General features: G+C 39.5%; 2 long non-coding RNA genes across 3 annotated transcripts in view; one reads left to right on the forward strand and one right to left on the reverse strand.

Moving 5' to 3' along the window:
• The window catches only part of LOC108448668, a 32,479-nt gene extending 14,081 nt beyond the window's left edge, over nt 1-18,398 (forward strand). Inside the window, exons 4-6 of the long non-coding RNA XR_001864632.1 lie at nt 2,419-2,574; nt 2,717-2,768; nt 18,192-18,398. This is a non-coding gene — a long non-coding RNA (uncharacterized LOC108448668). The remainder of the gene's footprint in view (nt 1-2,418; nt 2,575-2,716; nt 2,769-18,191) is intronic.
• Nucleotides 271-21,016, reverse strand: LOC108448669. 2 transcript variants are annotated; one of them, XR_001864636.1, is made up of 4 exons: nt 20,851-21,016; nt 8,918-9,012; nt 3,595-4,259; nt 271-2,551 (listed from the first exon to the last, which is right to left on the reverse strand). It is a non-coding gene; the product is annotated as an uncharacterized LOC108448669 (long non-coding RNA). The 2 variants fall into 2 exon arrangements; XR_001864634.1 differs by having other exon boundaries at nt 271-4,259.
• Nucleotides 21,017-21,885: the final 869 nt, after the last annotated feature.

Below are 21,885 nucleotides of genomic sequence, written 5' to 3' on the forward strand. Positions count from 1 at the left end.
TTTTTACTTTCCTTGGAAAAACAGTTTTTTGCTTTTTCCACTTGGTCCTTTATATTTGAAAGAGCAATATTCCTCAGGTGAGCACTGGTAATTAAGTCAGGTATTCATATTTTTTCTATTACTACTTTTCTTGGTGCTTATTTAAGAACTTTGTTTGCAAAGTTGAATACCCAAGGTTCCTTTTCAACACTTGTATTGATTTTCTTTTGTCTTTTAACAAACAGACACCAACCTGCACTCAACATGGAAAAAAAAACAAGCAGGCAGTGCTCAAATAGCAAAATCAACATTTTTATTCATCTAATAATGAATATTGTGAGCAAGCCAAGATCCAGCTGCAGCCCAATAGAAAAGCAGAGGCCTTTATTTCTCGACTAGCAATGATATCATCAATAGGTGGGGGGAGAGGGTTTCTAAAAATTAAGAAATAAATTCAAATGGAAGCTCTTTAGGTTTTTCAGCACACATTAATTACTTGAATTCAGGTACCTGTCCCAAAATTGGCTACAAGTATGTTAATCCAGCCGGGCACAGAAAATTAATCTTGATTATGAATTAATATTGTCCCTTCAGTCCAGAGAGTGGAGCCATGAATATGCATCCCAGCCCTTTGTGCACGCCCTGGCAGGAGTACAGATGGCATTTTATCCCTCACACAGAGTTTGGTGTGTGCCTGTCTGGGAGTTCAGGGGGTGCCAGACCCTCTGGGTGAAGTTGTGTGAGCTGAGTCCAGAGCTGCTGATGTGTGGGGATGGACAGGGAGGTCCCAAAAGAGAGGGTAAGGAAATGTGGAGAGAGAGCATTTTTTAACTTGGAGAGCAAGAGGCTCAGGGCTGACCTTATCACTTTCCACAGCTCCGTGACAGGAGGGGGCAGCCAGAGGGGTCAGGCTCTGATTCCGGGCAACAAGTGACAGGATGAGAGGACATGGCCTCAGTGTGAGCCAGGGGAGCTTCAGGATGGACATTCGGGGGAATTTCTTCACAGAAAGAACTGTCAAGCTCTGGAAAAAGCTGCCTGGGCAGGTGGTGAAGTCATCACCCCTGGAGGTGCTTAAGGAAAGCCTGGACGTGGCATTTAGTGCCATGGTCTGGGTGACACAGAGGGGTTGGGTCAAAGGTTGGACTTGATGAACTTAGAGGTCTTTTCCAACCTAATTGATTCTGTGATCCTGTGAAAGCCTTCCAAGGTCTGATGAGCTCTGGGGTCTGCCTGGCTGAACCTGCAAAAATGGGTAAAGCTCCACAGCTGCTGGGTTTGTCCAGAGCCAGCAGCGCACAGTAGCATTAAAAATGGAACCTATCCAAGGAGGTGGTGGCTGCTTTATTCAAACAGAGACCAGCATCACACACACACCCCTGAGCCTCTTCCACACTGACCTGTCACTGTGGCTCTCCAGGTGGCTGGAGTGAGCTGTCTGGGGGAGTGCATGGATGTATAGATATCTGTAATTAATCAGAAAGACTGGATTCTATTAGCAACACCAGCTCAATAAATAATAAGGTTTCATAAATATTAGTTGTGACCTGTGTCTCCCCCAGCTTCATCCTCTACCAGGGAAAAGGGAATTTAGAGTACTTTAGCAGGTTTTTCTACCTGGGAAAGACAAAGGATGAACCCCCTCAACGGGCTCTGCTGACATGGCTGCAGAAAAGACCCCTCTCACTGAGAGAATTTCATTTCCTGACTGTGCCCGTCCATTACCAGCAATAAACACTCAGGATTTGGTTTTAGAAAGAGCTTTATGAGCCTCCAGTTCATGTTAAGATTAAAAGGGTCATATTCTTTTGTGTTGATACAGTGCAAAGGATTCTGATTTGGCTTTGCGGTATTTTTTCTTTTTTAAATCTTTGCCTGAATCAGAAGGAAGGCTGGATCATCACTGGATATAATGCATTATCATTAACTTCCTGAAGCAATTTCTCTTGTACAATTTTGCTAGCCCAGGCATTCTAGCTTTTAGTTTAATTGAGTTTGTTGATAAATCTGTCATGACATGCTTTCTATATATGATCTTCCTATAAAAAAAATATTTCTACAGAATAAAAATCATTCCATGAATGGGATTAGAACAAGGCTTGCACATTGTTTAATCATGTATTCAATTGGTGTCTAACAAGCAGTAGGAATGACTTAGATTGACCCTCTGTTCATTTATGACTTTCCCATTAACATTTGCAAAATAGGCAATGAGAAAAAAACATATGTTGAAATCACACAGTTCAGCCAATGCTTTCATTAAATATTACCAACTACTTTCCCTGTTGAAATGGAATATTCTCACTCAATCAATGAATCCAGTAAATAAATGTACAACTGCCTGTGGTGTCTTTTGCATTAGAATTTCAGTTTCCATGCTTGTCCCCAAGGCCAAGAGAGAGCACGACTTCCTGTTGCCGATGTTTTGTGTTTCATCAGGTCGTGTCTCAGTATATCCACGTCACCTTAGGTCTGAGCAGATGTGACAGAAGGGAACAGACTACCCTGAGCTGCTGCAATGTCAGCGCCTGCACCAGGAAGACTGGAAAATGCAGTGCTGGAAGTGCAGTGACTGGGAAGCAGAAAAACAACAGAGTAAGAGTTAATATTCTGACAGGAAGTCAAATAAATGGAGTGCACACACGACTTCATTGCAAGAAAAAGAAAACAAACAAAAAAATGAACCCTGTTACTATCATGAGAATAATAATGATTTGCTATTGTTTTGTTTTGGCAGTAAGCAATTATCACCTTCTGCAGGACTGAGGCACACTGTGACTATGTTGTGCGTAAGTAGAGAGGAAATAGTGACTACAGGTGTTACTGCATTTAACACATTTTATTCCTGCATGCAGTTTTATGGATTTCAAAAGTGGGATCAATTCTCCCTCCCTGAATTCTGATTACAATAATTGTTTTATTTCTTTCTTTTCAAATGAGAATGCTACTGGCTTCCTTTGGCATATTTCTTGATAATATGACTGCTTTGGTTATTGCAGCGGTACGTTTCATGTCTCTGACCACAGTACAAGATGTTTCATTTACTTAAAGCTTTCTTGATGTTATCGAACTGAGAAAATTTACTTTGGTAGCCCTGAAAGCAATTCCAGGAATAAGACTTGATCCTTCACTCAATTATCTGTCCACATTCCATCAAACATCTGTAACAAGGCTAAACAAAATGTAAGGACACCCAGGCCTTAGATCAGCCAGGAAATGTTATCTTGGAATTGACTTTTTTCCTCCTAATGTAACAAGAATTATTGCCAGCAAGTCTCTTGGCTGCATGGAAGCCAGGCTCGCCTTTGTGATTGCCAAGCTCTTTTACACACTCAATTATCTGTCATTTTAATTTCACTATATTTCACGAAAAATGCAGAGGAGGACTCACATCTCAGCAGAGGATGCAATACCAGTGTGGTCATGCAGAACAGCTTTGTCCTTAAAAGTTATTAGAGCCAGTCAGTGGGAGAAGTGAAATAAAATTAGGTCGTCTTAATTCAAAGCTCTATTTTATTTTCATTGTCATTTGGCTTTTTGTAATCATCAGCCTTATCCAACCATCACACTTGGATTATCTCTTTCACTTGATCTTGCAAACATGGAAAAGCTTACCTTTGGGAGTTTTTAGCTAGTGAGCTCCTCAAATTTTTCAAGCCAACTTTTTCACCTTCCTTTTCACGTTGAGTAATTTGGAAAAAGATATAGAAATGGGGGAAAAGAAAATACAGAGTTACCATACTTTTTATGTTAGCAAATGAAGGACTTAATGTTAAAATTGGTATGAAAGAAGAGACATCCAGTTACAAACCTGGTGCTCAGTATTTATGACAATTTCTGAGACATTTTTAGCATAGCCTGAAACCAGAATGGCAGATTATCTTCTGACAGGAGCAGTGCAGCCAGGTGTGCCCACGTGCATCTGTAAGCACAGCAGTGCATGAGACAGCACAGGAGGCAGGGGGAGAGGGAGTGTAAGTGCCTGGACAAGTGGGATGCAGTGAATAACCTCAAGGGTTAAAGCGCCTCAGATCCTTACGGCAAATGACACCGGCCCGCCATCGATCCCTCTGTGCCTTCCGTGAAGGAGCTCTCTCACTGAGCATTCAAGGACAAAATGAAGAGGGTTTGTTGTCTGGGGTTTTTTTTTTAACCTTCAGGTTACAGTATACAGGCATGAAGGAAATCCAGGCTGCCTGCAAGTTCTGCCTGCTGCTTTGGTGCATGGTCAACTCCAACGCTCCCCTCCCTCTTTGGGTACATAACAAGAGGTGACAGACCTGAAATAAAAGCCCACATTAAGCGAAAAGGTTCAAAAATTTGTTGGTTTAGGGAAGATATGGAGGGTGAGTGGGGAAAAGAAAGGCAGACAGGATAATCTAAGCAATATGAATAAATTGATAGCTAGTACAAGGAAAAAGAATGTGAGAGAATTTAAAAGGGGAAAAAAAAGACTGCAATTAAACAACTCTTGATGTTTCCTTCATCAATACAGAAATCTGTGTTTATTCAGAAATATTACTGAGGAAACAGTGAACCTAACAATGCTATTTTTTCCTAGCAGAAGGAATTTATGACATACTTTGCCCCATCCTCCCCAAACATAAACCCCTTTCTGGATAAAAAGAGTAAAACTTGTAACTCTGAGATTTTTTAATATTTTAAAACATATGAGTCCATCCATGGGAGCTTCTTTTCCTTTTTTCAGCAGCTTTACAATGGCTTGGTTTCATTTCTGAAGAAGAAATTATCCAGGCCTCGAGACAAAGATGTTCAAAGCCATGTTTTTGATCATTTAAACATCAATACCACTGGCTACACAGAAACTATTCATAATCCTTTCCCAGGGTTGGCAGGAAGCAAAGATAAATATTTTTCACAGCAGTGATATCCATTAAGACTCTTGCCTCCCAAAGGCAGGATCATGTTTTTGGACTTGTCCTGTCCCAGACGGATCTGGTCCCTGTCAGCCTCAAAAAGAAACCAGGAAGGTCTCCTGTGGTCTCAGTTATGTGACTGTAGATGTCATGGTTGATATTCTCAGTGTAAAAATGTCATGAAGCTTCGTGGGGGGGAAATACTTCATTTTTCCTCCCTACATGTGGGGTCCTAGCCTTGCTTGCTTGTTCCAGCCCTTCACCCATGGTCAACAATTAGTTTGTCTGGGACAAAGCTATTAACTGACCCTGTTTAATGTCTGGGTAAGGAACAATCAGGTCTGCATATGCGCAAGGCCAATCCCAATCAGAAATGTTTGGAACTTCAAGTGAAATGTCTCTGCATTTAATGAAAAACCCCAAGAGCTTCAGTAAGTATGATGGGTAATAGTCCTATAAAGAGATAATTTTCCTTGTTCCTTGGTTTCACTTAGCAAAGACAGAGGAACCGGAGCAGGAACGCTTCACGCAGCATTTATTTCTCTCATGTGAGTGGTTTAAATTCCTCCATTTCTAAAATCAGGAGATACAAAATGGAGCAAGCTCTGCGAATTTATTATCCAACATTTCCTGCTTGTCCATGGAATGTCACTGTGCACCCATCTGTGTTTCCCCCATTAATTTAATAATGTCCATGGCACCTCCAGGGCACCAGGTAACAGAAGCCTGATGAAAGCTCCTCTGAACAGTTTCACTCCCATATTGTCTCCTGACACATCCAAACAGCCTTAAAGCCCAACTGGAGCTCATCCTGGTCCTTCAAGTTAATAAGCAAGTAGCCACTGGCATTTATAAATATATATATATATGTATTCATTATCTCATCTCTATGTATATGCATCTATATTATACAAATACTACCATTAAAAGAAAAAAAAAAACCACATTAACACCTTAAGTGCCCAAGTGTCATTGTAGTACCAGGAGCATTAGATTTAATTAGGTAGCAAAAATAGAAACTGAAGTCTGGTTAATAACTTCTAAAGCTGATCATAATTGGCTTCTTAGTTGGAGATCAAGCAAAAAAATAAATTTCAGACATCAGTTTAAGTGAATACTGAATAAATTATTCAAAATAACTTTGAGAATCAAATAATTGGGCAAATAATATGTAAAGTCAATAAAGTGTGACCATCAACAAATGACAAATGTATGAACAATAGAACAGTATTATTCTTCTACTTAGCTCCAGAGAGTTCCTTGTACCCATCAGATTAATTGTTTATTCCAGTTATTACATTCTTTCAAATGTATGAGAAAGCAAACCATTGATTTACTGCTGTCACGGGGTACTTAGTGCAGCAGTTTAAACAAAGCATGGCTGTCTCCATATATAATTCATGTTTATTATAAATGTAAAGGAGAAAGAAAATGCTACAGGAGCTTTTCTAGGCTCAGCAATCTAAATTTCTGTTGCTTTGTGAATGTAATAAATACAATGTTTACCTGCAGAAATATAACCAAACAGAAATTTCCTGCACTGAATAGGTAATTTCCAGAGGGACACACAGTGTTATTAAAAGCATTCTCCAAACACTGATTGCTTCATTCTAAACTAAATCACATCATTTGGTATTTAAGAACTGTCTGGATTTGCTGCTTTGTTCTTAATATGCTTGGCACATCTGCCTCACAAATCTTCAAATGGCTCTAAAATGTGTCCTGGATTGTTTTTGGCTGGGATAGCACTGATTTAGAGAATGCACAAAGGTGCGATCTTCCCCCTCTCTCAGAACCCTGCTCTTCCCTTACTGTGCTGGTTGAAATTCCAGGAGTGCTCTGATATAAAAAGGGTGCTCAGACCCTGTCACTCTCCCAGCCCCGCCTGCAAGGCTGAGTTATATTTTGGTTTTAGGCTAGTAATATATCAGTGGTTATGTCAAAGTCTTCTTCAGAATTTTGAGCTTGTGGGTTGCACCATTTCATTAGCTGGTGGGTTTTTTGTTTTCCTTTCCCACCACGTTATAGCAGTGAACTCTCCCCTTGCAGCAGTCTGGGATGCCTCCACTGGATACTCCACGCTACTCTCTTAGCCTAATAAAAAGTAGAAAATCACTTGGGTTTGTTCTTCAATTACTTATTCACCATGCAACTCTGACTTAGGAAAAGTGAAGTTCTAGGTCTGTGATTCTAATTAGAATATTATTCCAATTACTATCTTGAAATGAGAATCCTGCTGTGCAGTATGCTAATATGAAATGTACCCACAGAAAGCAACAGAGGACAAAGCAGAGTCCCCTTTTTTTAGTGATTTCAGCAAAATAATAGATCCAGAACTCCAAGCTAGTCAGACACTGAGTATCAGAGTGAAAGAGAGTGGGTAAGTCCCTTGAAGGCATAATAATGATAGTGCTTGTTAAGGTCACCATTTTCATTTCAAACTACAGCAACAGCCATTTAAAAAATAACTTTACAACCAAGAAGAACTTGGAAATAGCACAGTACTGCAGTGTATTTACAGATGTCACATTTTCTCAGTAAAAAGAAAACCAACTCCCAAAGTAAATAATTTTAACTGCCTAAAACACAAACCCCATTTAGGCCATAGAGAATAATTGACCAGAAATCCCGAATATTTTGGATAACAAAAGGGATCAATCATCATCCATCCACCATTGTATATAGGCTGTGTGCTTTTACACAAATTGTTGCTGTGTTAATTCTTGTCTGTTTCTTTGCCTGCAAGGTCTTGAAAGAATAATAAATCTGATCTTGAAATAAATAAGGTTTGAACTTCTCTTATGCTTTATTATAATTTTTAGCAGATTAGACTTGGTAAGACTCTTAGCATTTTAAATCTTAAAATACTGTCTTTAAGTAAGCATGTCTCTGCTGACCTGTCACCTTTAAGTTATTTGCAGGGAACTTTGATTAAGTAGCATTAACTAAGTCTTCTCCTTAAATTATTTGAAAAATGTAACTTTAAATAGGTCATTTAAAAAAAAAAAACCACCAACTTTCTGAGCTTCTTTCCTTGAGTCTCTCCCCTACGGATTGTCTTAATAGGTAAAGCACTGTCTGCATTTGCTGGAGGTTGCAGCCTTTGCTAGCGACAAAGTCAGTGTGTTCAGCTAGACAGATTCCTACAGAGACCTCGGGGCTTTCATGTGGGACCTCGGTCTCCTGGAAATGATATTGTATTTTACACAGAAAAAAGCACCTTCCTCACTCCAGCTGTTACAATCACTGAAAAATGGTGAGTTCTGCAGAACACACAACTCTGCAAGCCTGTTTAATCAGTGACTGAGGCAGCCCTCCTCAGCCATGGACTGTGCGCTGGAGGATTTTACATTACTTGTATCATCTTGCTTGCCTCTAAGAACATCCTGTTACATAAAAAGATTGTTTGTCAATCTTGGAAAATATTTATTTTTCTGTATGACCAACCTGAAACTCCATTTTTGTGTTTTTTGCTTTTGCTTGGGGTGAATAGCTAATAATAGTTCTAATAATTACAGTGATAATATTTTTCAAGCTCTGTAACAATTTGCAAACACAGACTCTCATCCTTACAGGCACCATGCAAAATAAACCTGGCCTGGTCAGCCTGTGAGGGACATCAGTGCATCTGCTTTGAATGCTGTTTTCTAGCATGGTAGGAAAAGCTTAGGAGCAGAGCAGCATCTGTATGTTCTCACATTCTCATTTTTGACAAAGGAACGCAGAAAGAAATCTGTCCCACCTTTTTTTTTTTTTGAATTGCAGAGAAAGCCTGGGCTAAAGACTTGAGCTTCTGTTATTTTTGTCAAGTTACTTAAGTTACTTTCCATAGTCAGTCACCACTGGCAGACTACAGTCACTGCTAACGTTAGCAGATATTCATGGAGGCTTTTAAAACACTGTCTGAAATCAGGTCCCTGCTCTGTCAAACTGGTGACCTGGAACTGAAAGGCTTTTGTGACATTTTTAAGTCCCTCAGTCCCAGGATCTCCTGAGAAATCCCTGGTAGCAAGGGAAGACGGAGTGAAGCACGGTTTCATTAGCAAATACATTTCTCTTACCTTTGAGAACTGCATATACAGCTGAAATTTGCCATTTCTGCTTACAGGGCTGGTATATCACAGTTGTTCTGTTAGGTCGTGCGTAGGGAAGTAACCTACAGCAAAAAACAAAGCAACTGGACATATTTACCTGCCCATAAAACACCCTTTCCCCTGGAATATTTTCATCTGACCTTTCTGGTCTCGTTAAATGAAGAAAGGGATGCTACTGAGATTGTTTTAGATGCAATCATTGCTTAAACATGACATTTAGGATTCGTGTAGAGGTTAGCCACAGCAAGGCATCTTTTTCCCACCAGTGAGCAGTGCCTCACATTTCTTCCCATGCTCCTTATCTAACTCAGCTGTTCCTAAACCCATCTCGTACACAAGAACCTCTCCAGAGGTTGCAGCAAATTTTCAGGCTGTGGGAAGTTTGAGCTGTTGAGAAGACTAGCACAGCACTAATAAAATCTGAACACTTATAGTCAAACCTTATTCCTGATGCTGCTAAATGGGAACTTACAGCTTAACATAATAGGCAATTTAGCATACAAATGTGCCCCATAAAAGCAAGGATGTTGGCAGTGCAAAATCATAAATGTTAACCTTTGGGCAAGCTGTTACAAATGTGCTACAGGCTCTTGCAATTTTAATGAACTTGTTTGCACACACGAGGTTTATCTTGTGCTAAACACTGGGAGCCACACACCCAGGAAGAGGAACACCTTCAAAAATTCTGGAGTGTGGAAGTTCATCATGTCCCACTCACCTCTCATCAGAGGTTTATAGCAGCAGGCAAGGAAAATGGCCTTTTTGCCCTCAGAAATGCGATGGAGAAACAGTACATAACTCTCCTAACAGTGCTGGAGAACACAGGAAATCTTTTATAAGTACAAGTGTTTGCGATCAAACTTTTATTCTGGACAAGTACAAATGATAATGAATGTGATTTTCCTGAGTCATTGCTTCATTATTTTTTGGTAAGTTCCTGGAAAGGCACAGGTTGTTGAAAATGTGAGAAATCCATAGCAATTTCAACCCTAAATCAGGGCTAATAGTTATCTTATGAACTAGTAGGCACCTGTGACCTTTCCTTGTAAGCAATTTGGGTTTGATGAATCAATGTCTGAGCATCCTCACAATCAAATAATGCTGCAGAGCAACCAAATTAAGTTGCTCCATTTCAGGGAAGCACTTGGAAAAAACCCACACATTTTCAAGCAGTTTTGCTAGTCCTGAACACAGCACTCACATCCAGCCTTGGCGGTGGGCATGCTTTCAGTCCAAGTCTGTCACGTTTTTTGGCATTGGAAGGCCACTTCATTCCAAAGCAGAATTAATCAGAGCTACTCTTTCAAGCTAAATGTGTGAAAGATGAATCATTAGAGAAAAAAAGATGATGTCTCAGACTTATCTGACTCCACTGCCAAATTTTCTTCACCTTCCACCCTACGATTACTGCAGCAAAATATGGAGTTTTCAGTTTGCATTCACACAGTTTAACAACGTCTACTGGAACATTCATAGCCAAGAACCTTCTCACTTGCTTATTCCTTCCTGTAAAGAAAAGGAATTCAAAGACATTTCCTTTTAATTGGCTGTGAAGTTCTTTTAGCTTGGTTAACAGCCTTAACTGCCGACAAAGCATGGAACTGGATTGTAAAGAGAATTCATACAGGGACCAAAAAGCACTTGCCAGGTATTTCTCACCTCACTAACAGCTCATTTGCTTCACTATCGTTAATATATGTATCTGTACACATAGGGAACAATCTGAGACTCGTTAGGCTATAAGGCAAGAAGAAAATGTAGATTTTCATAATAACTTGCATTATTATAAAGCCTAAAAAGTTATACATATGCATTAAAAGGAAAGTTAAAGCATGAAAGAGAGTAAAAGAGAGAAAATAAAAGGAGTTGAAAATAAAGGAAGTCTTCCTTTTCAGACATAGAGGCAGTGAGAAAAGTTTCTCTAATGTTATCCTTCAATACGCAGTGTAGTGAACTAAATTGGGATCCAAAATATCAAAATATTCCACTTCATTGTTACTTTCATACAAGTTCAGAACAAGGGTTTCATGCACAGTGTAAACTGAAAATCAGAGGTTCATTAATTAAAAAAAAAAAAACCAACTTCACTCATAAAAAATCATTTCATACTAGAATGATTAAATTGAATTAATGGAATTAATATTATTGTACCCTACTTTGTATGAAGAGCACTTAACACACACAAGTCTAAAAGACCATTTTAGGTTTGGTTTTAAGAACAGAACTTCACCTGCATGGTTGGTTGCTTTTGATGCTCTGCATTATGTCATCTTACATGCTGTAAAATATGTCCCTGACATTAATTTTCTGTAGAAAACAACCAGGAAAACTATTTGCATAATTGTAAAAACGAAGCCCCTTTGAGTCATTAATATTGAAAAATATTTATGTGTGTTTAAACTCGGCCTGTGAAATGTACAGTTCAGTGCTTTCCAGGTCCAATTTCTGAGTTTAACTTAATCAAGTCTAATGGTGCAAAGGTGATTATCTGCCTTCTGCTAAGTTCAAGAATGTAATAAAACTGGTTACATTAGGAAGACAATTTATTATCTGTACAATGGCAGAAAAAGGTAAAGAAAAGGTAATTTATGGTGGCGCTTTCTGAGCTTAATGTATTAGTTGCAGCAGAGGTTAAAACTTTCATCTTCTTACACCTAAACTTGGAGAAATGAGAAAGCTTCTGAATACAAGACAGAACACGTGCAATAACATAGAAATTACACTTCTTTATCCATACAGCAGACGGGGACTCATTCTTTTGTTGTTTTTCCAGTTATATTTTGTTTTACGGTATGAAGAGTTACCCTGAAGTACAGCAGGATAATCCTTGGGGTTGCATTTTCTTTTTCAGGTTGTTGCCTTTTATGATCCCTTGGGAAAAAAAAAAACCTGCTCAGCTGTATTGTGGCTCCACTGATGGCAAACGACAGAATCAGGACAGGAATATATTTCTCATTGCTCTCATTAGTCTGGGGGAAGAGATTCAGTGTCAGTAGGACTTGAGGATAACAGGGAGCACACAGACCTTGGATGAATGGCAGAAGCAGCACAGCTTCTTCAAGCCTTATTGCCTCTACCTTTTCTGAGAATGATCACTATGTCAAACAAAACAGAAAACAGAGATATTTTTCAGAGAGACGTTTTCTGAAAATATCCCGGTACTAACAGGAAAAGCACACTTTTCCATTTGCTGCTTTAGGAAACCCAGCCCTTTCTTGCCATATTGCACCTGTTGCAATTGCACTGCAGGGAAGAGGGAAGATGCAATGCAGCAGCTTTGACTCATATTACTGTAAAATTTATGGGTTTGTCTCTTTGCTGCCTATGTGCAAAGTCTATTCCTGTCCTTGACCCCCAGCCTCTCTCACCCTTCTGATCCAGGAAACTTGTGAAGAGTCACAGGGAGATTAAGGATGATTCCAGACTGAGCTTGATTGATCTGTCATTTAGACATTTTAATGTATTACATTTTGTTGATTATCTACAAAGACATTTTCTCAATTTGGCTTGCTAAGTTAGCATTAAAAAAATTGGCAAATTCTTAAAATTGTAAGGTGGTTGTGAACTGTGAGAATTCTCCACATTCAACCCAAGCATCTCCATTCCAAATGTAGTCATTTTTGTTTGCTATTAAAGCAGATTGTGTGTTTGGACACCCAAATACAACAGCTCTTTCACAAGATGATTTTTCTATTCCATTAAATAATTATTTCTTTGGTGTCAAAACATGTCAGTGACAAAATTAAGAGAGAAAATAAATTAACATACTGTAAATATGTGTGATTTCATACTGAATTGCAGCAAAATACCCTCCGTGCAGCGGACTTTAATGTGCAGCGGACTTTAAATGGCATGAAATTTCTGATGCCATTTCCTGAACCTTACATAACATTCAGCAGAACAGCCACTCTTTGTAAAAGTGTAAAACTGTAAAATACGGTTTCCACAGCATCCAGCACCTCACTCCATTCTGCCTGCATCACCTTTCAAGCAAGAAGCACCACTGGATTGAATTAGGTCCATTAAGAATTGAATCTCATGCATGGTGTATTAAATCACTCGATTAAATCAACCTGTGATTATCGAATAATGCACCAACATCCTTGTCTGGATCACCTGCATCTTTCAGGAAGCCTGGGCAGTTTCCTTACTGAAACCTCAGAAATAAGAAGCTCCGTGGTTCTCAGTGGGACTGACAGAGCTGTGTGAGTTTTCAGACTGGATTCACCTGCATATATTCAGGAATACTGGTAAAAAAAATAAATTATTTTTCCCTGCATACCTGTTTTACTGCCAAACATCCTGCAGCGACTCCTTTTCTAACACAACTAGGTTTTTTCCCCCCAAAGTTCTGATAATCTCTTGCTGAGCTTCCCTATCTGCTGTTTGGGACCATTCAATCAAGCACATTCATTTTGCTCATGCAAAAACCTCGGTGAGATTGGGCTTATCAGAAAAGGTTCTCTGAATGTGCTTGGCTCCTCTCTCATGGTGCCATTTCAAGACTTCTGTCTGTGCCTAGATATCCCAGAGTCGTGATAAATAGAGCCAGGGGTTGTTTATTACCAATGTTTGCTATCTGGAATGTGCTGTCATCTCATTACAACGTGTTTCAACTTCTGCATGGACAGGTCTCTTATTTACACTCTGCTTTATTCATGGAGGGAACGCTGACATTGGAGGCAGTAGAGAGCAGAGTGAAAGGACTCCATCTGTAATACTGTTAAAATAATCCCTTTTCACTACTTTTAACACCAGAAATTGATATCTCTGTATCAAAAATTCAAAAGTTTCTGATTTGAAGATTGTCAGGTAAAGATGTTAATGGTGAAAGCCTGGAACTAAGATAAAAATTCATGGTAGTCTTGGTCATCTGAGCTTCTGGGAGCTGTCAGCCTAGCAGCACGTACAGACAGTGAGAAGTATGGATTGCTTTTGACTCAGACTCCCAAAGCAAGTTTGAGGGCACTACAATACCATAAGGACTGCTGGATTCAGAAATTTCGGATTAAAAGGTACAACTTATCTATTATTCTGCCCTGGTCTCTATGATGTCATTATGTCATCTGTGATATAAATGAACATGACAAATTTTACCCATATAGCTCCATAGAGCCTCAGTGGAATACTCCCAGGTAGAAAATCAGGACATTTCTGTAAGCAACACTTATTTTAGCTGTGCTCTCAGTGAGCTCTGTGAAGAACTAATTTTATTATCGCATATAAAAAGCAATGAAATGATACTTAATTTCTGGGATTCCTTAAATAGATAAAGAAATTACTCTAAAAATAAAGTAAGAGCAAAATTCAGACCTGAAGTGCATCAGCTTCGTTCTCTGCTGCACTTGCAAAAGCACAGCCAGCAGCTCAGGAGAAGGGATTATTCACTTTTACCAGGCATTTGCCTGGTTGTGGACATACAGTACCTTGCCAGACTTTTTTTCATGAGAGATCACTAATGAGTGTTTCACTGGGAAGATGAAGCCAGACACTTCTCAGAGATTCCCAACCAGACTCGTGGCTATGGGCAGAAGTTGCAGCAAAAGAAAGGTGTTATTGAATCTAAGCAAGAGTTTCTTCATGCTGAAGACGGTCAAATATTGGAGCAAGGGCCCAGAGAGGCTGGGAAATCTCCATTACTGGAGATATTCAACACTCAAAAGCAGAAAATGCTGAGCAACCTCACCAAACTAAGCCTTATTTTTAAGGGAGTAGAACAGAAAATGTTCAAAGGTCATTTCCAACCTGAAATAGTCGATGTTGCTGTGGTCCTAGAGTTGTGCATCTACAGGTATTTGGTTGCTTGTATCCCCAGCCAGACTGTTTTCACCAGTACAGGTTTTCCCAGTGTTGTTGGTTTGGGTTTTTATCCAGGGGCTGCGGTGATGACTTTTCTGCTAAAACCACCCTTAGCATCTGGTTTTTGAAATAAGAATCTGATGACAAATATTTTTCAAAAGGCACCAACTGACTGATATTATTCTATATTACAGATTTCCAAGGAGGGTAATTCATGGCAAATATAACGTTTTCCCCCTAATTCTTATAAGCCATTTCTTCACCATCCAAATAAATGCTGTCAGAACATGGAATAAACCATTCTTCCAGAATGTGAGAAGTGCAATCTGTCCACATTACACCATCCTTCTCTCCAAGGAGAGAGAAAAGATTTGCTTCAGCAGAGAAGGCACTCTGTTATATGGCTTTTTCTTTTCTAGTCTCATATCTTATGTTTCAATGGGTAAACTCTGCAAGTCAGATTTATATTCAAGTCTAAAGTTATGTTTTGCTGCAGTAAAATCAGAGGAGGCCATGACAGATTGATCCATGGAAGAACAGGTGGGAACTGAGCAGACCTTATTAATCTTTTTCTCTACTTGGTGGCACTCAAGTGCCTTTAATACACAGAGAGAACTTTATCTGTGCCACGTGAAGTTAACCTTGAATAGGACTTAGATTTCTAAGAGTCAGATTAAATTTTTTCTGAGTTAAAAACTTGCACTTGTTTTTGATATTTCAGAGATTTTGGTAGCATCCTCTTGTCCTCAGTGTTCTCTGCCCAGCTGAGCACTTCTAATAATTTAATGTGGATCCTCTTCTGAAACAGCTCTTCCCATGTTTTACATCTGAGACATCTTCCACTTCCCATGGTGGAAGAGAGGCCTCTGGAACTAAACTTCCAGACACCTCATTCCACTTTCTAAGGCATTGTAACAATTTTACAGAGCATAGCAAAGACCTTTGTCTTCCTGTTGAAGCAACTCTATTTCCTTTTAAAGCATAAAAATTAATAGAGCTAAATATAGGCTAGTTTAAGCATGGCTCTGAAATCTTATGACTAAGAAAATGGAGGATGCTGTGTTCAAGCCCCCCACTGCTCTGTGCATTTTCTGTGAAAGGTTTCGTGTGCGGTACAAACCACAGAGACTGATGTGCCTCTGCTGGGTCTCTTTAGCTGTCCATCCAAGAGACATAAGCATAAAGCTAAACTGAAAATGGGGTCAGAAACTACAGAATTGCCATTACACCTATGGTGTATCTATGTTAGTCAACCATCCTTGTGCATAACTAAGTAAATTTAACTCCCTTCAGAACATTATCATACAGCTTCTTCACTTCATCCCCTATTTCCTTCTGATTATGAGACTGTATTTGTTACCTACTCAGGCACTGAAAGATGCAGGTGAAATTTTGCTGTTTGACACACAGACCACACAGACAGGGGTGGAAGTGCAATGTTGTCACCATGGCTGGTCAGCCTTCATCCTCAGGGGTGGTGACAGCTGAGAGAGGCTGTGGAGATGGGATGTCCAGGAGAGGAAATACTCCCCCAGCTGTAGCACTGGTTTGCTTCTCTAATTGCATGAAAATGCTCAAGAGCAGAACAGAAACTGGAGACCTGTGCAAGTCACTGATTGTTGCTGTTGTCTTTCAGACAGAGTTTTGAAAAAAATGCACCTACTCCCTTTAACACCATTAAAAGAATTTAACAAGTTAATGCAATAAAATTTGATCATCTTGATTTGAGTATGTCTGTGGTTGTTGCATTTCCATGATGAAAGTGATGTAAGGCTCATTATCCTAAATAAACTCCTAATTTTCTGCTCACGGTTGCTAAAAGTGTTCCAGAATCAGCAGCACCAAAACGAGCACTTCATTCACTTCCTCATGGTTACAGGGCTCCAGGTCTGAATTCTGTAATCTTCGTGCCACAGCTGCAAAGAAATCACATTTTTGTAGGAGGACAAGATCCCCACAGATAATAACGGGCCACAGGTTTTGTCCTGTTTGCAGGGTGTCAGGGCTGAGACAGGTCAGGCTCTCCCCAGCTTTACATGCACTGCTCAGAGGTTTGGTTTTAACTTTGTTTTGCTGCAACAGCACCCAAATTTCTTAACTGTGGTGTCTAACACACATCAGGTATTTCTTTGTTCTGTTTGGAAATGGTTCTGCCCAGCTCCAGGTCTGCCCTTCTGGGGCTGAACATCTGAATACACATGTAGATTCCTAAGTGCAGAGATGAAGATGGGATTCTTAAACCAATCAGCTGGAGAAAGAGGGGGTTATCCTGAACTCTTTTTTTTTTTTTTTTTTTTTGGCAAGCCAAGAAGAAACATTACAATAAAAAAATACAAACCTGAGTCTCCTGTGCATGCAAGTCCTTCAAAGGAAAAGACTGACTTTTAATAGGTGAGAAAGCAGATTTTCTGCTCTTAGATTCCATTGGGGAAACTTCCACAGCAGGGTGTTGCATTGTAACAATTGCAGGCAATCACTCAGCTGTAGGAAATTGTTCTGAATATCTGACAAAACAAACTCAGCATCTCCAAGCCACCCCTAACAGCTCAGGGATGGCTCTGTGCTTTGCATCCCTGCTGCAGCCCATAAGTCTCACCCAATAATGTGTCTTTGCAAGATGAGGGGCACGGATTTGTTTTTCCAGCTACCGTCACTCATGGATAGCCCTTCCCGTGAGACCCGAATGCTGGTAAATATTAGTGGAGCGAGTGTCATTTAGTTTGTTCTGTCAGAAGGTGGACACATTATTATCTTTGGTGACAGTAGTGAAGTTAAATTTAGTCCATGCTACATTTTTCAACCTCCGTAGGAGGACTGTTGGTCTAAACAAAAAATACGTCTTTTTTAAAAAGGAAATCGGCTCCTTGCAATTTTGCCTCTCTCACTTCCTATTTGCATGCTGAATTATTTCCTTTTAAACTTAATGTCATTAAACAACTATTGCACACATAGGACACACAAATACCACAGAAGGTGAAGTGAGCTGCTGATAAAAACAAAAAAGAGAAAAGGAAACAGGTGTGTTCATCTGTCAATCAATAAACTAAATAGATGTCATAAAACTTAAAGAGAATAATCTTTTTTTTACTGTTGTCTGAACTGCACTTGATCTTGTTCTTCACACTTTTAACAGTCACATAACAATCAATTGTATAAATTTACTGGAACCATGGCAAAAAAAGCAGTCTCAAGACCCTAAGAATTTAGTTTTAGACAGTAGCTAAATATCCTTATGCTGTTATCAAAATCATTAATATGCTACATGAACAACAAAAATTCCTCACTTATTCTCCCTGCATATCGGCAGGATTAATGTCAAATACTCTCCAGCTTCCTGAATAAAAGGTTTCTTGTTTTTGATGTGACAAATGAGAAACAAATCTCAGCCTGAACTTTTTCATGAGCTGATTATTTTACAATGTGATTTGTATTTTTTTGACAGGCCCGAGTTCCAGGTGGACCAGAGGTAATACCAGTCACCCATCCGTGCTGGCAGAGAGGCAGCAGAAGAATACAAAACTGCACAAAATGCTAATTCTCGTGATTCTGCTCCTATCCCTGCAAAATTCAGCTGTTCCCTGCTGTGCCCTGTGAGTCCCAGTTGTGACCTGGTTCCATTAAAATAAAACCAGGATATGTGTTAAGAGTTTTTCTGGCGCTCTTTAGGATATTTCTTTTCTGGTGCAGAGACCTGTGGAAATAACCACTCTTGTTTTTGCCATCAGGTGCATGGATGCACGTTTTCAGGGAGTGTGTGATACAGCACCCGCATCTCAGGGAAGCCACGGGGGCCTCTGCTCTTTCTGTAGAGGATAAAATCAGCTCTCCCTCTCCAGTCTCCAGAAGCCTGCAGAGGCACCATTAACATGATTCTCTCACTTCATTTGGGGGTTTATATCCATGCCTGGAATTTAATTTTGCAGAATGACCTAGACCTAACCCTGGCACGAGCAAAAAATAAAACCAAGAAGAAATAAATTGTGATAAAAATTCAAATCATTAGCCCAGGACCAAACCCATCATTTATTGCTGTGCAAGAGCTTCTCTTTGCCAGAACTGGGAAGCACAGCCAGGAAAACCAAAAAGAACCATTGTGTATTAAGCAAAAGACCAAATCCTTCACTCTTACAGCCTGACAAACTGTACTCCACAGGAATATTTTTACGAAGAAAGAATCCATATGTAGAGTAAAGGAAATCAATTATTTATGCAGAGGTTTTTTTTCAGGTAATTTCGCTGTTCTTCAGAGATCAGACTAGAATGGTAAAGAGGAATAATTTTAAGCTGAGGAGTCTTAAGGCTTCTCTGCTATGAATTCCCAACTTTATTCATTTTCTCTTGCAAGCAATAGAATTTTGCTTTGGAATAAATTCCCCCGTACTGTCATCTTCCTTCTTTGGGGAGCATTTAAGGCAGTTCTGAGTCACATTCTGCATATTCAGTAGGAGGAAAAAGTTATCTGTGAATTTACTAATGCTGAGCCTAACACCTCTAAAATGAAAGCAAGCTTATCTCCCAACTATTGCCAGAGACAAGGCTACAGATTTCAATTCAGCTCCCCTAGATAAACTGCTGTTTATGAGCTGGGTGCAACTGTTTGGAATATTCAGAGCAGCTGCAACAGTCTGGAACAGAACTGGAGGTTTCTTCCCTTCTGACCCAACAGCAAATCTCATCCTACAATTCCGAGCCCCAAGTTGACACATGGTAAATTTTCCATGGCTAAATATGTCATGAGACAGCCCCAGAGCTGACCTTCACATTATGGAACCTAAGGAACTCCACCTGGTGATAGTGAACATCGGCTTGGGTGCAAATGGTGAAGTGCTCATGACCTTCAATAAAAATGTCTGAGACATTTCAAGGGAATTTCACAGAACATGGGACAAGACCTGCCTTACTGCTCAGGATTTTCTCTGCCCCAAATCAGTGCAATGACGTGGTGCCCACACCTTCTGAGTAATCTCAGCTGTTTTTTAATCAGCCAGCATCCGCTGCCGCAGCCTGTCTGCTCCCTAGGCAGCCCTGTGTGATTTTACATTTAGACTCTATTCATTACACAGTGATTTTGGATTCTAATCTCTCCCCAGAGCAGCAGTACTGACAGACTAGTGCAGTCACCTATGGCGTCTTTCCCAGTGTGAAGAGCCTTGTTTTCTTCTAATTGTTTTTTTCTTGAAGTTATTTAGTGTTTCTGGAAATGCTTCACCTCTGGGAGAGATACAGAGATTCTGGTTTTTTAAACCACTAGTACTGTAGTGGATGATCCCAATTCTTTTCCTTTTCACATCTCTAAAAAGGACTTCCTACAGCCATTCTGGTGTGGGTTAGTCCAAGTGTGAAAGTTCACTCAAGAGCAAGTCTGTATCCTAAAGCTTTATTTGTATTAACTGTGTTTTACCCTGACTTAAAGATAATTTCCTGCAAAAAAAATGTACCACAAGAGGAGTGGTAGGAAGAGGACTTCAAAGGCTTTCAGGGTATCCTCTCCCACAAGAAGTCACTTGATTTATCAAACAAACCTAAGTAGATTGTACTTGGAAGCATTTATTGTTTCTGTTGTACAATACACTGAATGTATCACTCTGCAATTAAATAAATTAAATATTAGTCCACTTAAATTCCCAAGTTGAAACAGATAAGTTACGTTTACTAAACACAAGAGTCTCTATGACATCTAATTGGATTGGATCTGGAATTTATTGACTGGTAATTAGGCTGTATTGGTTTGTGTGTAGCAAACAGTTCTCACCACGTGAGGCTCCTGCCGTGATCAGGGATCAGCACAGTGGGAGCAGGTGGGGCTCTGTGGAGAGCACGTTGGGTTTTGTGTACATTGTAGGGCACTGCAGCCGTTTACATGCTCCAATGTGTACATGAAGTTACAGATCTCTATTAAATAAACCTCCTTTTTATGTCCTCCAGCAACAGAGCCTGTCTGCTTTGAGAAATGGTCAAGCTATTAGAAATGTTTATTTATGGTTCTATTTAGCCTATTCTCGTGGTGTGTCCAAATGAAGCAACTGCATCCTGTTAATGAAATGAATATTCTCATTATAAATTTAACACGATCACGTTTTGCCTTTGACATCTCTACTTACCCCTGTTGGTACATCCAAAGAAATCTGGTGCTTGAGAGTCACCTGGAGGAGTTGGGAAGGTGCAGGCAACTTCTCAGGGTGTGACACAGTGGAGAATTGAGGTCACTGCCTTCAAAATGGAAGTTTTCTTTTTATATCATATTTTTTATCAAGACTGTAACAACGTAAGCAGTTTTGTAGTAAAATGAGAGAAAAAATAAATCTGAGATTTTCTAAGAACAAAATAAAGATGTTTTTGATTTTTTTTTTTCCCTGTATGTTTAGAACCAGCACAGGGAGCTTTGGACTATTTCCGTTCTCAAAACTGTTAAAAATCCCTCTGAATAAAGTGGTCCTCAGTATGGGCAGGTCAATTATTAAAAGTATATTGATCAGTACACAGGACGTACAGGATTATCATTATCGAAACAATTAGGTTCTATTTGATGCTACTCTGTATATAATTATGTAGGTAAGGTCTAGTTGATTACTTCTGGAAAAAAAGATTTATTTGAGCACAGGGGTTATATGTGGCTGATTTCAATTAAGTACTCAGTGCCCTCAAATTTTATGGGAAGCACCTGGTGCACTGTTAAAATAAAACAAATTGATTGAGACTATATATATGTACTGTAACAAGTTCTTAATGAGGAACTGCCTGCTCGTCAGTGGTGCTTGGGAGTCTGGGTTTTATGGCTGCCTCTGGTATTTATGGACTTCTCTGTTTCCCCTTTGGTCTTATTTTGAACATTTGCAGTTCATCACCAAAAAGCCCTGCAAACACCTTCATGCCTTCTCTTTGGATGGGCAAACCTCTTCTCCTCCTGTTTTTTGTCATCACTACCCTCAGAAACTTGCTAAATCCTCAGAAATAATTCAGATCTCAATATCCAAGGTATGACTACATGTGCTTGTAACACTGGATCTGGCAGAAAAGCAGTTTCATCTCACACAAAATGCTTTGAAGAGTTAAGAATATTTAAAAAAAATATTCTCAGCATAATTTTGTCTCATTTTTCACACAAGTCTATTTAAGTGGAAGTATCTACACATTTC

The sequence above is a fragment of the Corvus brachyrhynchos genome, unplaced genomic scaffold (genome assembly GCF_000691975.1).
Source record: "Corvus brachyrhynchos isolate BGI_N302 unplaced genomic scaffold, ASM69197v1 scaffold220, whole genome shotgun sequence".
Taxonomy (NCBI): Eukaryota; Metazoa; Chordata; class Aves; order Passeriformes; family Corvidae; genus Corvus; species Corvus brachyrhynchos.